Source organism: Tursiops truncatus, chromosome 7 (genome assembly GCF_011762595.2).
Source record: "Tursiops truncatus isolate mTurTru1 chromosome 7, mTurTru1.mat.Y, whole genome shotgun sequence".
Taxonomy (NCBI): Eukaryota; Metazoa; Chordata; class Mammalia; order Artiodactyla; family Delphinidae; genus Tursiops; species Tursiops truncatus.
Window position 1 is genome coordinate 45,753,342 of NC_047040.1, and position 12,877 is coordinate 45,766,218.

The 12,877-nt window shown below is 37.2% G+C and overlaps 1 protein-coding gene across 1 annotated transcript in view; it reads right to left on the reverse strand.

Moving 5' to 3' along the window:
- The window catches only part of GULP1 (GULP PTB domain containing engulfment adaptor 1), a 367,352-nt gene that overhangs the window by 294,175 nt on the left and 60,300 nt on the right, over window positions 1–12,877 (reverse strand). The window contains exon 4 of the mRNA XM_073807501.1: window positions 7,084–7,188. The gene's annotated coding sequence lies outside the window, so the exon portion shown is untranslated. The remainder of the gene's footprint in view (window positions 1–7,083; window positions 7,189–12,877) is intronic.

Sequence of the window (12,877 nt, forward strand, 5' to 3'; positions counted from 1 at the left end):
ATTAACTTAACTACTACTTACACCATCTCAATGAGGTAGTCAGAGTTTTTATTCCTATAATACCCATATGTTAGAGCTGTTTTATTTAGTTTTATTATATATATATACATATACATATGTGTGTGTACATATATATATATATATGTACACACACACACACACACACACACACACACACACACACCATTTTTGGCCACGCTTTGTGGCATGCGGGATCTTAGTTCCCCGACAAGGGCTTGAACCCATGCCCCTGCTATGGAAGTACGGAGTCTTAACCGCTGGACCACCAAGGAAGAGGATAAAATCACATGAAATAGTTCCCAGCACATAATAAACATTCATTAAATCAAAACAGTGAGATATAAAAGTTTTCTTTCTTTTTTTTAAAAATAAATTTATTTATTTATTTTTGGCTGCATTGGGTCTTTGTTGCTGGGCGCGGGCTTTCTCTAGTTGCCGTGAGCAGGGGCTACTCTTCCTTGCGGTACACGGGCTTCTTATTGTGGTGGCTTCTCTTGTTACAGAGCACGGGCTCTAGGCACCCAGGCTTCAGTATTTGTGGCACGCGGGTTCAGGCGGGCTCAATCCGCATTGGCAGGCGGATTCTTAACCACTGCACCACCAGGGAAGCCCTATAAAAGTTTTCTCAAACCCTAAAAACAAGCAGCAGGCAAAGGAAACCCATCCAATCACTAAGTGTCATTCTACTTCCTAACTATGACAAAGCAATTGCATTAGTTTGCTTATCTGTAAAGGGGGATACAATCAAGTTGAAGAGTAGGTGAGCTAATGGATATAAAACACTTATTATTGGGAGTTAATTCTCCATGGCCCTTCTGCATGCCTTATATTAAGTTTTGTTCTGGACTATCTTTTCAAGGATATTTGTAGAAGAAACAGTCTTGGGAGATAGAAATAATGTCTTCCATCAGGGCAGAGACCAGAATAATTATCTTTTAAAGATATTATCTTCCTCTAGGACAAAGGTTTGGCAGGTTTGCTAGCAATTCTCTTTAAAAGATTAAGGTTTCTTAAACTTTGGGCTCCTCAGCTGCGACATAAATCCATTGTGTGGGCAGCATGCCCAGGAGTCAACCTACATATTGCTGCTATGGGTGCAGGGAGGTAAGAAGAACAGATGCAGACTTGAAGCTCATGTTGCCTGCTGTTCCGTGAGTAAAGAAGTCCTTTGTCTGTGTCTCTGAAGTCTATTCTTTTCTCCCAACATCTATGAAACTGTGGTAGACTAACTTGTTAGTTTGCAAGCAGGAAAAATAAATCTCAGACTATTCACAGTTCTCGACACTTAGACCATGGCGAGCCACCAACTGAGTACTCAATTAATTCTACCCTGTTAGCACTATGGTATTTATTAATGTGGCAATGTGGTGGATAACCAATTTAGTTAAGGAACTATTTAATGCATATCTGTTACATGTTAGTTGTGATGCAAAGTGCTAAGGTTAAGAAACTGAATAAGACAGAACTCTGATTTCACAGTCTGGAGGGGAAGACATTTGCACATAGATAATTATAACATGTCTAAATACTGTAATAGAAATGTGAATAGGGATCTAGAGCTACACAGAGGAGGGAACATTTATCACTGCCTAAAATGTGAGATAAAGAGGAGGTATCAGGAAAGCTGCTCAGGGTAAGTAAGCAACTGAATTTTAATAGCTGGCAGTGAATGTGGATTTGTCAGTCACAATGGCAACAATAATTTGTTATTATTTTACTATTATTTACTGTTACAATTTGTTGTAAGTTGAGTTGTTTCCCCGAAAAGCATATGCTGAAGTACTAACCCTTTTACCTGTGAATGTGAACTTATTTAGAAATTAGGGTCCTTGCAGACGTAATTAAGATGTAACTTAAGGTAAGATTATACTGGAGTAGGATGGACCCTTGCTCCAATATAACTGGGGTCCTTATGAGAAAAGGAGAGACACAGAGATAGGCACACACACACACACACACACAGAGGAGAACATGTAAAGACACAGACACACAGAAGGAAGACATCCATGTGATGACAGAGGCAAAGAATAGAGTTATACAGATGCACACTTAAGGATGCCAAGGATTGCTTGCAACCAGCAAAGGCTAGCAGAGTGAAAGCATGACCCTCTGCCACCTTGATTCTTGACTTGCTTCTAGAACTGAAGGAAAATAAATTTCTTTTATGTAACCCAGTTTGTGGCACTTTGTTATAGTAGCTCTAGGTAACTAGTATACCATTTTAATCATTATTGTCTTCAACATCGTTACATTTAGACAAGAATGAGGATAGGATACTGCAGTCAGAAAGAAGTGAGAGAGAGAATAACAAGTTCAGGAAACCATGATTGCTGAAGTTTACTCTGTGGGGTGGTAAGTGGCAGTTTAAAGCTGGAAAGTGGTACACCTTCTACGGATACCTGGATCCTGAGGTAGGGTAATGAGTATGGTATTTGGGTGCTGGCAGACCTGTTCAAATTCCAGCTCCTCAACACAGTGGCTGTGCAATCTTGGGAAATTTAGTCATCCTTTTCAAACCTTGTTATCATCAGCTGTAGAATGGGATAATGATCTCTACCATGAAGAGTGATCTGGAGAATTTGGGAAATGAGGATACAGCACATGGCGAATGTTTGGTACATGGTAGTCGGCAGTGTTATCAGATTTGTGTGTTAGGGAGGTTTTCTGACACCCATGGTGATGACGGAAGCTGGGTGGGGAGGGGTGCGGTTGAAACATCCTGAGGCAGCTGTTGAATCAGCCCAGGTGAGAGGTATTGGAGGCATGAGCTATAGCAGTGGCACAAGTGGGGAGAAAAATGAGGAAATGAGTAAGAAAGGTTCCTTCATTAAAATATGGACACAGTGCTGAGACAGCAGTTGTCTCATCTTCTATACTTTCCTGGTAATGTGTGAAAAGGACGTATTTAATGTGTGAAAGGTATTTCAGGTGTTTTGTTTTGTTTTGTTCTTCCAGATAAAGAGTGCTATTATCCCACTGTACTTAGACAACTAGATTTATTTATGGGTACAACCCCTTAAGTGAGGCCTAAAATGGAGTGTGTCTGGAGAAATCATCAGAATGAAGAGGAGGTGCAGTCATTTTATATGAAAAATGACAGAAAAATTGAGGATTTTTTATCTTGGAGAAAAAAATCAAAATTATGTATCCCCAATTCAAGGTTAACTCAACTCAATATGAAAAATATCCCAATAAACTGGATTACTCAAATGCACTGTGACACCTGATACTGGAATTTGAACATATAAAGAATTGTATTAGAATAACCTTCAAAGTCTAGTCACACCTTAGATTCTTTGATTTCAGTTTAACAGAACTATACAAAAAAAATGTTATCCTCTGCTCTTAGAAAATCACACATAATACAAGGAACCCCCGCCCAAGCCTCAAGCCTAAACAAACAGAAGCACAGGAAAACCATGCTTAGAATGGTAAGTTATTTCTGCAGGAAAGAAAAGTAACATTCTCTCTTTTTTTTTTTTAAATAAATGTATTTATTTATTTATTTATGGCCGTGTTGGGTTCATTGCTGCGCACAGGCTTTCTCTATTTGCAGCGAGTGGGAGTTACTTTTTGTTGCGGAGCACGGAGTCTAGGCACGCAGGCTCAGTAGTTGTGGCTTGCGGGCTCTAGAGCGCAGGCTCAGTAGTGGTGGTGGTGCACTGGCTTAGCTGCCCTGCAGCATGTGGGATCTTCCTGGACCAGCGCTCAAACCTGTGTCCCCTGCATTGGCAGGAGGATTCTTAAGCACTGTGCCACCAGGGAAGCCCAAAAAGTAACATTCTCTTAAAAAAGTATTTAGTAGATTTTAAGAAAATTTTTATAGATTCAGAAAGGCATAATAAAAATAAAATTTGGATACTGATAAATTTTATGCATTAGAATATTTTTCCTTTAGAGGCTTATATTTATCACATCAAATATGCATCACTCTCTCTGTCTCTCTGTGTCACACACACACACACACACACACACACACACACACAACACTTATACATTAAATATAGAACACAAAGACTTGAGACTTAGAATACAAGTTTCACATGAGTGATCACTTGACCAGAAAATTCAACACTGGATGCTTCAACTGTGGGTAAGAAAAAAAAAATCTGAAATGACAATTAGCCAAATTAATTTGTAACAACCAAACAATGAGCGTGATGTTTACCAAGTGGAGATGACAGATTTCTGAGAACACTGAAAACAAAATTCTCTCCTAGAGGACTCCTCTCATTACAAGGCTTATTTGAAAAACTCCCGGGTGATGTAAACATCATTATAATGTGATAGATGACACTGATTTTCCTTGAAGTTAGGAATATTAATGGTCATTCTGTTTATTTTCATCTTCATGGTAGGTACATTTCTTATGAATACCACTTAGCATAATTTCTAGATCAATGTTTTCAGCTCCAACCATTTCAGCATAGGAAATAGTCTCCAAATGTAGCCGACCAAAACTGTAGACCCAAATATTGTTTCTTGGTGTTGTGGATTTATCTTTGCGATCTAGGCTACTTTTTATCGAATAATATTAGTGGTGGCAAAACATTGTCCTTTAAAGATGTATTTGATGTTTTAAACAACCTATGTCATTAAGACCCATGTCTGTTGAATAAGGTTAATGGTTAAATTGCAAATTTAAATGATTTGATTATAAAGAAGGAAAAAAACACTCCTTTTTTTGTTATTCTTGTGGCTGAGCCTGAAGCCTGACCATTCAAGACAAGAGTCAGCATTAAAGTAATTACTTTCCACATCCAAATATTGATTACATTTTACTAAGCATATAATAAAGAAAACTGAGATTTTGAGAAATTGTGACAAACTTTCTTCAGAAAAAAATTTTAAAATAATTAAAGTTTAAGAAACCTACCATAATTGTATAGGATAACATTCCTTTTTCTCTTCTAGAACTTTTTTTTTTCACTTCTATGTCTATCGATAGAATTTGTATACACTACGGATGCCAAATATAAATGTCAGGGGTCAGTGATTACTGACCACTTGTCCCCTGGGGTCAGCTGGTTCTGAACCCTTCCAAAGTGGTCTCTCCAAGGAACCTGATCTTTTACCCTCAGTCATTGTTTCAGCCTTCTGAGGCCCATGTCCTACTGCATTCCTACACCCTCTCTCCAACAGAATGAGTTTAAGATTCTTATAGAAATTAAGATTAATTGGAATGAATTCTTTGAATATGTGTGTGTGTTCTCCTATGAGTGAAGGTCTTTCCTCATGCAGTTACTGCTGTGATTTTCTAAGGAGGCCCAGCTCTGTTCTCTGGACACTATTACCAAAAATTATTAACAGTATTAACAAGAATAATTCTATTTCAGTTGGCTGATTTTACAGATACGAAAGAGTTGAGAAATGGTTATGGAGGCTAGGAGAAAAGAGCCCAAATCTACAGTTCCACCTCTGACCTTGTCTTAGGTATGACATTTCTGATTACTTCCTGGGGTCAGGTTGAGTGGTGCCAGAAACCACAGGTGATAATACTCTATTATTTCACTTGACTGAGCCAGGACATGGAGATACACCAAGATAAAAGAAATTCTATATGGACAGGAGAAAAATGGACCACATTTAAATGTTCTAACCTTTGACTGACTGTGAATTTATATATTTCCATAAAACAAACATATGCATTAAGCTAGAGCATAGAAATAATTTACTTGATTGCTTTTTTATTGCACTGTAAATCTATTCAATGAAAACTTACAACTTAATGGTTTTTAATACTATTTATAAAGAGTCCATAATAAGCATATCAAAATGACTGGCTGGAGAACAGGAAAGGATTTTTGCAAGGGCGTAATTTAAATTCAGAACCCTCAAGCAAAATTTGCATTAAATCTGTCATTTCCAATATTGGATTTATCTTTATAATTATTGTTTATAAGTGTGAAAATGATCCTTCTATATACAATATTGGTCTAACAAATTGACTATAAGTATAACATAATGGTAGCGTTATGATGGTTAAGAGCTTATTTTTGGAACCAGATAGACCCAGGTTCATATATGTTCTTTATATTCATTGTGTCAATAAAGCAATTATCTGATCTTCACCAGCCTCTGGTTTCTCATCCACATCCACAATAGTAATACCTACTTCATAGCTTCTTTTGGGGATTAGGTGAAAAGTTAGCACAGTGCTTGGTACAGCATTTGGCACATAGTTCTCCATAAATAAAAGTGATTATAATCTCTCCTTGTTATCCTCTAGCTAACTAATTACTAATTAGCAAATGAATTACTGCTGATTTGTTATTTTTATGCCATTACACATTTTCTTTAAATTATTTTTCTTTTCCATATGCTCTACTCCTAAATAGGTCCTTATTTTTCTGAAATTTAGAAAAAAATATGTTTAGTTTTATATAGTTTAGTTGCATATGTTTATATTATATATAATATATTTATAGCTTTATAGTATTATATATAGTATTATATATATATTTATAGTTATATATATATATATATATATCTTTGTCCATGTAGCAATAGTGTATAAGCAATAGTAATCAACTTTGATTTACTCAGGAATTTATTAAAATGATACTGGGTTGCTAGCAGAATGAAGAATGACCATAAATAGAACTTCCTGGAAGAAAAGGAAGAGTGATTATGGGAACCATACAACCAGGGTCACAGTTAAAATCATGATAGAACAGGGCAGGGAGGACTCTGATGAAATCACCATTGAACACCTGTCATAGCTTTTACCTCTGGTGCTGCTGGCATAGAATAGTGTGACACCACATTTGCCATCGTTGCCACAGATGCCCAAGAGGATTATATGTTTGTGGTACTCCTCTTGAAAGAACTCTCTTCACATTATGTTTGAATCTCTAGCTCTTGTTTACTATGCATCTGATTGACTGAGTTGTTTGAGAGGCCACAAAAGCAAGTTTCTAGTATTTTAGGTTCAATAGTAGGCTCTACTTTCCATCAAGAACTGTAAGGTGGGACATTTTCTAAACATAGCAAAAAGAATTTACATGCTGGGCCACCAAAATTGACTAGTGCTCAATATAAACAGTAAATTTTAAAACGAACCTTAAGGAAGTTCCCTGGTGATCTAGTAGTTAGGATTCTGGACTTTCACTACCGTGGTCTGGGTACAATCCCTGGTCAGGGAACTGAGATCCAGCAAGCCACGTGCTGCCAATAAAACAAAATAAAACCAAAAATAAAATGAACCTTAAAAAAGTTTTAATGTACACGAAGGTTGAAAAATTGACAACTACAATGGATAGAGGAATATTTCACCTTGAATTATACATCTCCACGACTTTTTTCCTTTAGGATAAATTATTCAGAATAAGAACCCAGTTACCAAATTAGTCACAAAGAAATAATGATTATGAATTAGGTATGGTACTGTCATGAATTCTGTAGGGTTTTTTTTTCTTCTTTTTTTTTTAAAGAAGATGTTGGGGGTAGGAGTTTACTAATTAATTTATTTTTGCTCTGTTGGGTCTTCGTTTCTGTGCGGGGGCTTTCTCTAGTGGCAAGCGGGGTCCACTCTTCATCGCGGTGTGCGGGCCTCTCACTATCGCGGCCTCTCTTGTTGCGGAGCACAGGCTCCAGACGCGCAGGCTCAGTAGTTGTGGCTCACGGGCCCAGTTGCTCCGCGGCATGTGGGATCCTCCCAGACCAGGGTTCGAACTCGTGTCCCCTGCATTAGCAGGCAGATTCTCAAACACTGCGCCACCAGGGAAGCCCTGTAGGTTTTAGTTTGAAATCTTACTGAAAGGATTAAAGCCATCATTTCTGAGAAGTTTTGATAAAGGAGGTTGCATTGGGTGAAATATTCATATACATAAAAATAATAGCAAATTTTCTATCCTCTAATTATTTTGCATGTTGCTTGGGGTTGGATGATGTCTACAAACAGAAGAGCAATACTATTATTTAGAATTTGTATAGTCCTTTATGCTTGTGAAGGTTTTTGCATGCAATTTGATCCAATCTTTCCTCTGCTCTGTTGAGTTGCACTATATAGCACAGAGAACAGTTGTGAGCATTTCCATTTCTTAGCTGGAGAGAGGAAGCCCAACAGATTCTTCTTCTGGCTTTCTTGGAGTAAATTCACTTTCCTTTTGCCACATTTACCCTTTGAAAATCTGAAAAATTTTCTTAACGTCACTCCATCCAGAGTGCTTAGAGAAAACTGTAGGGTATGAATCTTATGTAATTTACGTTTGTTGACATGTCAGTTAAGAAGATATATAGATGGGAAGAAAAACAAAACCATTTTCTTAAATGAGTTTGGGTTTCATACACAATCTGTTCCTGACATTAAACCTTATCTTGGATCATTAGCTGTATGTACGACATTTATTTTTTTAATTGGTAGGGTTGGATTGGAGGGAGAGTGCTGTCTTCTCAGGTCTAGTAGGTTCCTGAGTGATCCTCAAGGAAGAGTAATGCAAATTCGGTTACCTTTCTTTCACTCAGTTATCTTCCCTGCTGTCACTTTGACTCTGAAGCATGGCTTGTTTTTGTTGTTGTTTTGTTTTTTTGGGGGGGAAGGGGGTTTGCTAACAGACATTTTTAGAAAGCTTTGCTTCCCTGTGAGTTTGTCTAATACACCATTTAATGTTTAGAATACTGGAACAAATCTAAATAGTTTGAAATTGAAAAGCCAGGTCATAGAGGTAGTAAGTTCCTGAAGTGAAGACAACGTCCCGAAGGTCAAATGACTAGATTTTCTTTGTCTCCTTTTCTCTGCATCTCTCAAGATGAAGCCAGGATTACTTAGAAAATAAGAAAGAGAACTTATTCTTCAAACTCAATTAACTGTTACTTTTTAAAGAATTCTTTGCTGCACTACCCCCACTTCAATATCCAATCTATTTAACAGCGTAGTCAGACAAATGTGAATAATCCCATCTTTTTACTGATGAGCTTTTCTCTCTCTCTCTCTCTCTCTCTCTGTGTGTGTGTGTGTGTGTGTGTGTGTGTGTGTGTGTAGTTTCTCAACAAGCCCTGGTGTCTACTCTCTCTCTATTAGTTATCTGAATCCCAAAGTGATGAGAAGTCATGATTTGTTCTATCTAGCTGTTTTGTACTGCTGTCCCTGAAGAAATGGGCTTTCTTTTCAGTACAGAATAAACTGTCGAGCACATTTAGATGTTGATCAAATGGAACAATTATAACTCTTATTGTGGGATCCTTAAAAGTCCTCTTGTTGGAAGATAAATAATTTAAATCACCTTGACTATTGTTTGAGAGTCATCTTTCTTCTTTTAAAAGGAAATTTACCTATGAGATTTTAGATCTTAATGTGATTTTTATTAACTTTTGAAAATGCCTCTTAAGTTAAATGAATTAATCAAGTTAAGTATATTCTAATACATACACATAAACTTAACTGTTGGAGGTCATAGTGGTGCAGCATCTATTTGAAGTATTCCTATAACATATTAGGCAGACATTTCCATAATACAAAAAGGTGAAAAGGATTATTCTCAAATAAGAATGTGTCGACGATTCGGCACAAAGCAATTAGATAAGGAAAAGCAGGGCCCCAACAAGAGTATAATGGGATATTTTTTTTGTATTGACTAGATGGTTAGGGTGACATAAATGCACTAAAAATTGTAGGGTAGAGGATGCCAAATATTAGAGTCACCTAATAGCCATTTTATATTTCTAAGTTTATCAAGCCCAGATATCCAGTTTTTTAAAATGGATGAGATAAACAACAGTAACAACAACAAAGTAACATCTATTATCTCATTTGCAAAAGCTAAACTGGAAATATCTATGGGAGAAAAGTCACACTGTGCTTACTTGCCTTGCCTAAATGAGTGATGGCAAGAAAACTCTTAGGTCGGTCACTGAAAGAGCAAGCACTAGTCTCACTCAGATTTCTCTTTACTGTGTTCTTTCTCCTCTGGTATTTTTCATTCCTATTTATTCATTACTTATTTGCTGCCTATTTGATTACAAAGTCCTCATAAACTTTTGACTAGTAATAGACAAATTAAAAAATAATTTGTTGGATTATTTTCTCAAATGTATAAACCAGGACATTTCAATTTACTAAATAAGCTGGAGAGTGAATGCAACTCAGAGTATCAGTTTAATAAAGTATCTTAAATTAAGTCCTAGTTAAACACACTTGAAAAAGACCTAAATTAATTTGTTTTTCAGCTTTGCCATCTATTGTTCATTGTTTTCAAAATCAGAAGTCAAAAGTTTTCACTGAATACCTTAGTTTGTACAAGGAATTGTGCCTGATCCCAAGTGCTGGCTTAGAGAGAACGGAACAGACATGTTTCTGCCTCAGTAGGTAGGAAAATGAATAAGTGATTACTTCAAGTAAATAAAGAATTACATGATGATAAGTGTATTGTTTAAAACAAGATGTTCAGTTGGCCATAGGAGTATATAACAGGGTAACCTACCCTAGCCTGGGGGTTCAGGAAAAGTTTCGCTTTGGAAGTAATACTAAGTCATGCAGGAGAGTAGCACTTACGTAGGCAAAGGCAAAGAGAAGAGTGTTCCATGCAGAAGAAAGTGCAGGTAAAGATCTGAGAGGATGAACAGTCCAATAGGTATGAAAAAATGAGAGAAGCTCAGAGACCTGGCATGGAGAGACAGGGACAGCGTGTCCTGATAAGTGACTTAGAAGCACAAACCACTGTATTATGCAGGCTTTTGTAGATCGTGCTCAGGTTATTGGAAGAGTCCAGGTGAGAGAGGATGAACTATGCCCATGGCAGTGAAAAAAAGAGAGAAATAGCTTGCTGATCAACAGGAGGGGACTGGGCATGGGTGAGAGTGAGAATGTGAGGAATCCAGAGGGGACCAACCTGACTCCAAAGGTCAGTGGATGACGGTGTGAGTATCAAAAACTGGGAAGCAAGAGAAAAATCACGTTTGCAGATGAAGATCAAATATTAATTTTTGGAGTTATTAGTTTATGACGTCTATGAGGCATGTCAAATAAGTTATTGTGTATAGGAATTTGGAGCTTGACCCTCCTGGAGAAATAGATTTGAGAGTCATCAACATCAGTATAATATGTTGGAGAGGGTTTAGTCTAAATTGTTTTGATGAAAATAATCCCATATACAATGGATTAAACAAGATAGAAATCCATATGTTCTTTTTCAGCAGTGCAGAGGAAGGTAATACAGGGCTGGCCAGTTAACTCTATTGATATCAGGACATAGTTTTATGTCTGGACCCATGGTGGCTGGCTGCTCCAGCCTGTGCCATCCTGAATGCTTTTCAGCCCAAAGGAAAGGGAAAAGAGGAGTTCACTTCTTCCTCTTAAGGATACTGAAAGTCAGACAAAGTCTCTTACAATCTCCTGACTTAGGCAAGAAAAGTGCACTCTGTATTTAGTAACATGGCATTGTCTAGTGACCTAGTTACAGCAGATTGAAGGGTATTTACTGGGAGCAGAAAGGGCAAACTTTTTTAGAAAATCTATCATGAGAAAACAGAGAGTGGGACAGAAGCTGGAGGGATAAGGGGGGCTCTTTTAAGATAGGAACCTTTTGAAATAATTAAATTATTATAGAATAAATCATAAATGCATACAATTTGAAGACACTGAGAAAAAGGCATAATTGGTGGTGGAGTAATAGTCTCTAGATAAGAAATAAGACAGCAATTCCATCTGCAGAACAGTAGAAAAGGATGAATACAGTTGAAGAAATAACTGGAGGCTTGAAGGCAGAATTTTGACGTAGTTTCATTTGTTGTTTTATATCTATAATAGATGGTAAACTCATCTTCTGAGAGTGACTGAGGAGATGTCACCAGGAGTCAAGATGTTAAGGAGAGAGGAGGGGATTTGAAAACATCACAGAGGGCAGGGCAGTCACGTGCAGACCTGCGCAGGGCAGACTTGGGCAGGGCAGTCGCGTGCAGCAAGTTGTGCCCCACTCCTCTTTAGGGATTATCATGCACACAATTTACCATGAGAACAGTGCTCCCCAGAGTTATAAAGTACGTAAACACGAGACTCAGTGCAGGCTTTCACATTCATAGAGTGTGTCACTGGAAAACTGACTAGAGACCTATGTTACTGTGCAATGTACAGGCCATTAGTGGTTGTCAGCCTGAATTTATGGTGCATCAGTTTTCCAGCATTCATTAGCAATCAAACTGTGTTCCTATTTCCGACACTCTACAATTTGTTAGACTTCTAAAACTTTGTCATTTCATCAGTTACCTTATTTATTTTCAACCTTTTCTTATTCTGTCTCATTTGAAAAGTTGTTCAACAAGATTCTACTTTTTTTTGATACTCATTCTTAAGTTTTTCCCATTTTTCTCCACATTTAATTTTTTTATTTTATATATTTACAGTCTAAGCTTTTAAAAGGAAGTAATGCTTTCATATACTTAAGAACTTTTGTACTTTGCTCATGCACTTCCCTTATGTCGGATTTCTTCAGTTTTAAGTGCTGATTTCTTCATAGCTGCCCATTTTCCCTCATTTTATTTGGTTTGTAGAGTTATTTTTTGTTTGTCTTAGGTATTAAATCTTCCAAAATCATCTCACTTTAAAATTTTTAGTGTAATAAATTGGAAGTGGCAAATAGGTTGTATCAGGAGGGGCCAGTTCTGATTAATGATGCCTGCTATGAACAAAAAGTTGACAAATGTGGCACATGTGACCTGTATCTCATTATCCTTCTTCCTAACATTGTTTATTATAAACAAACAAATGAACACATACAACAACAACTAACCTGAGGGTTTGGTCCTTTGGAATGTAATCCTCGTTTCATTTCTATCTAGAGACACTGAGGTGACTTGAGCAGAACAGAAGTTCTGTGTAGTGTTTGAAGTCTAAGAAACGGAAACCAGGAATTTTCAAGTG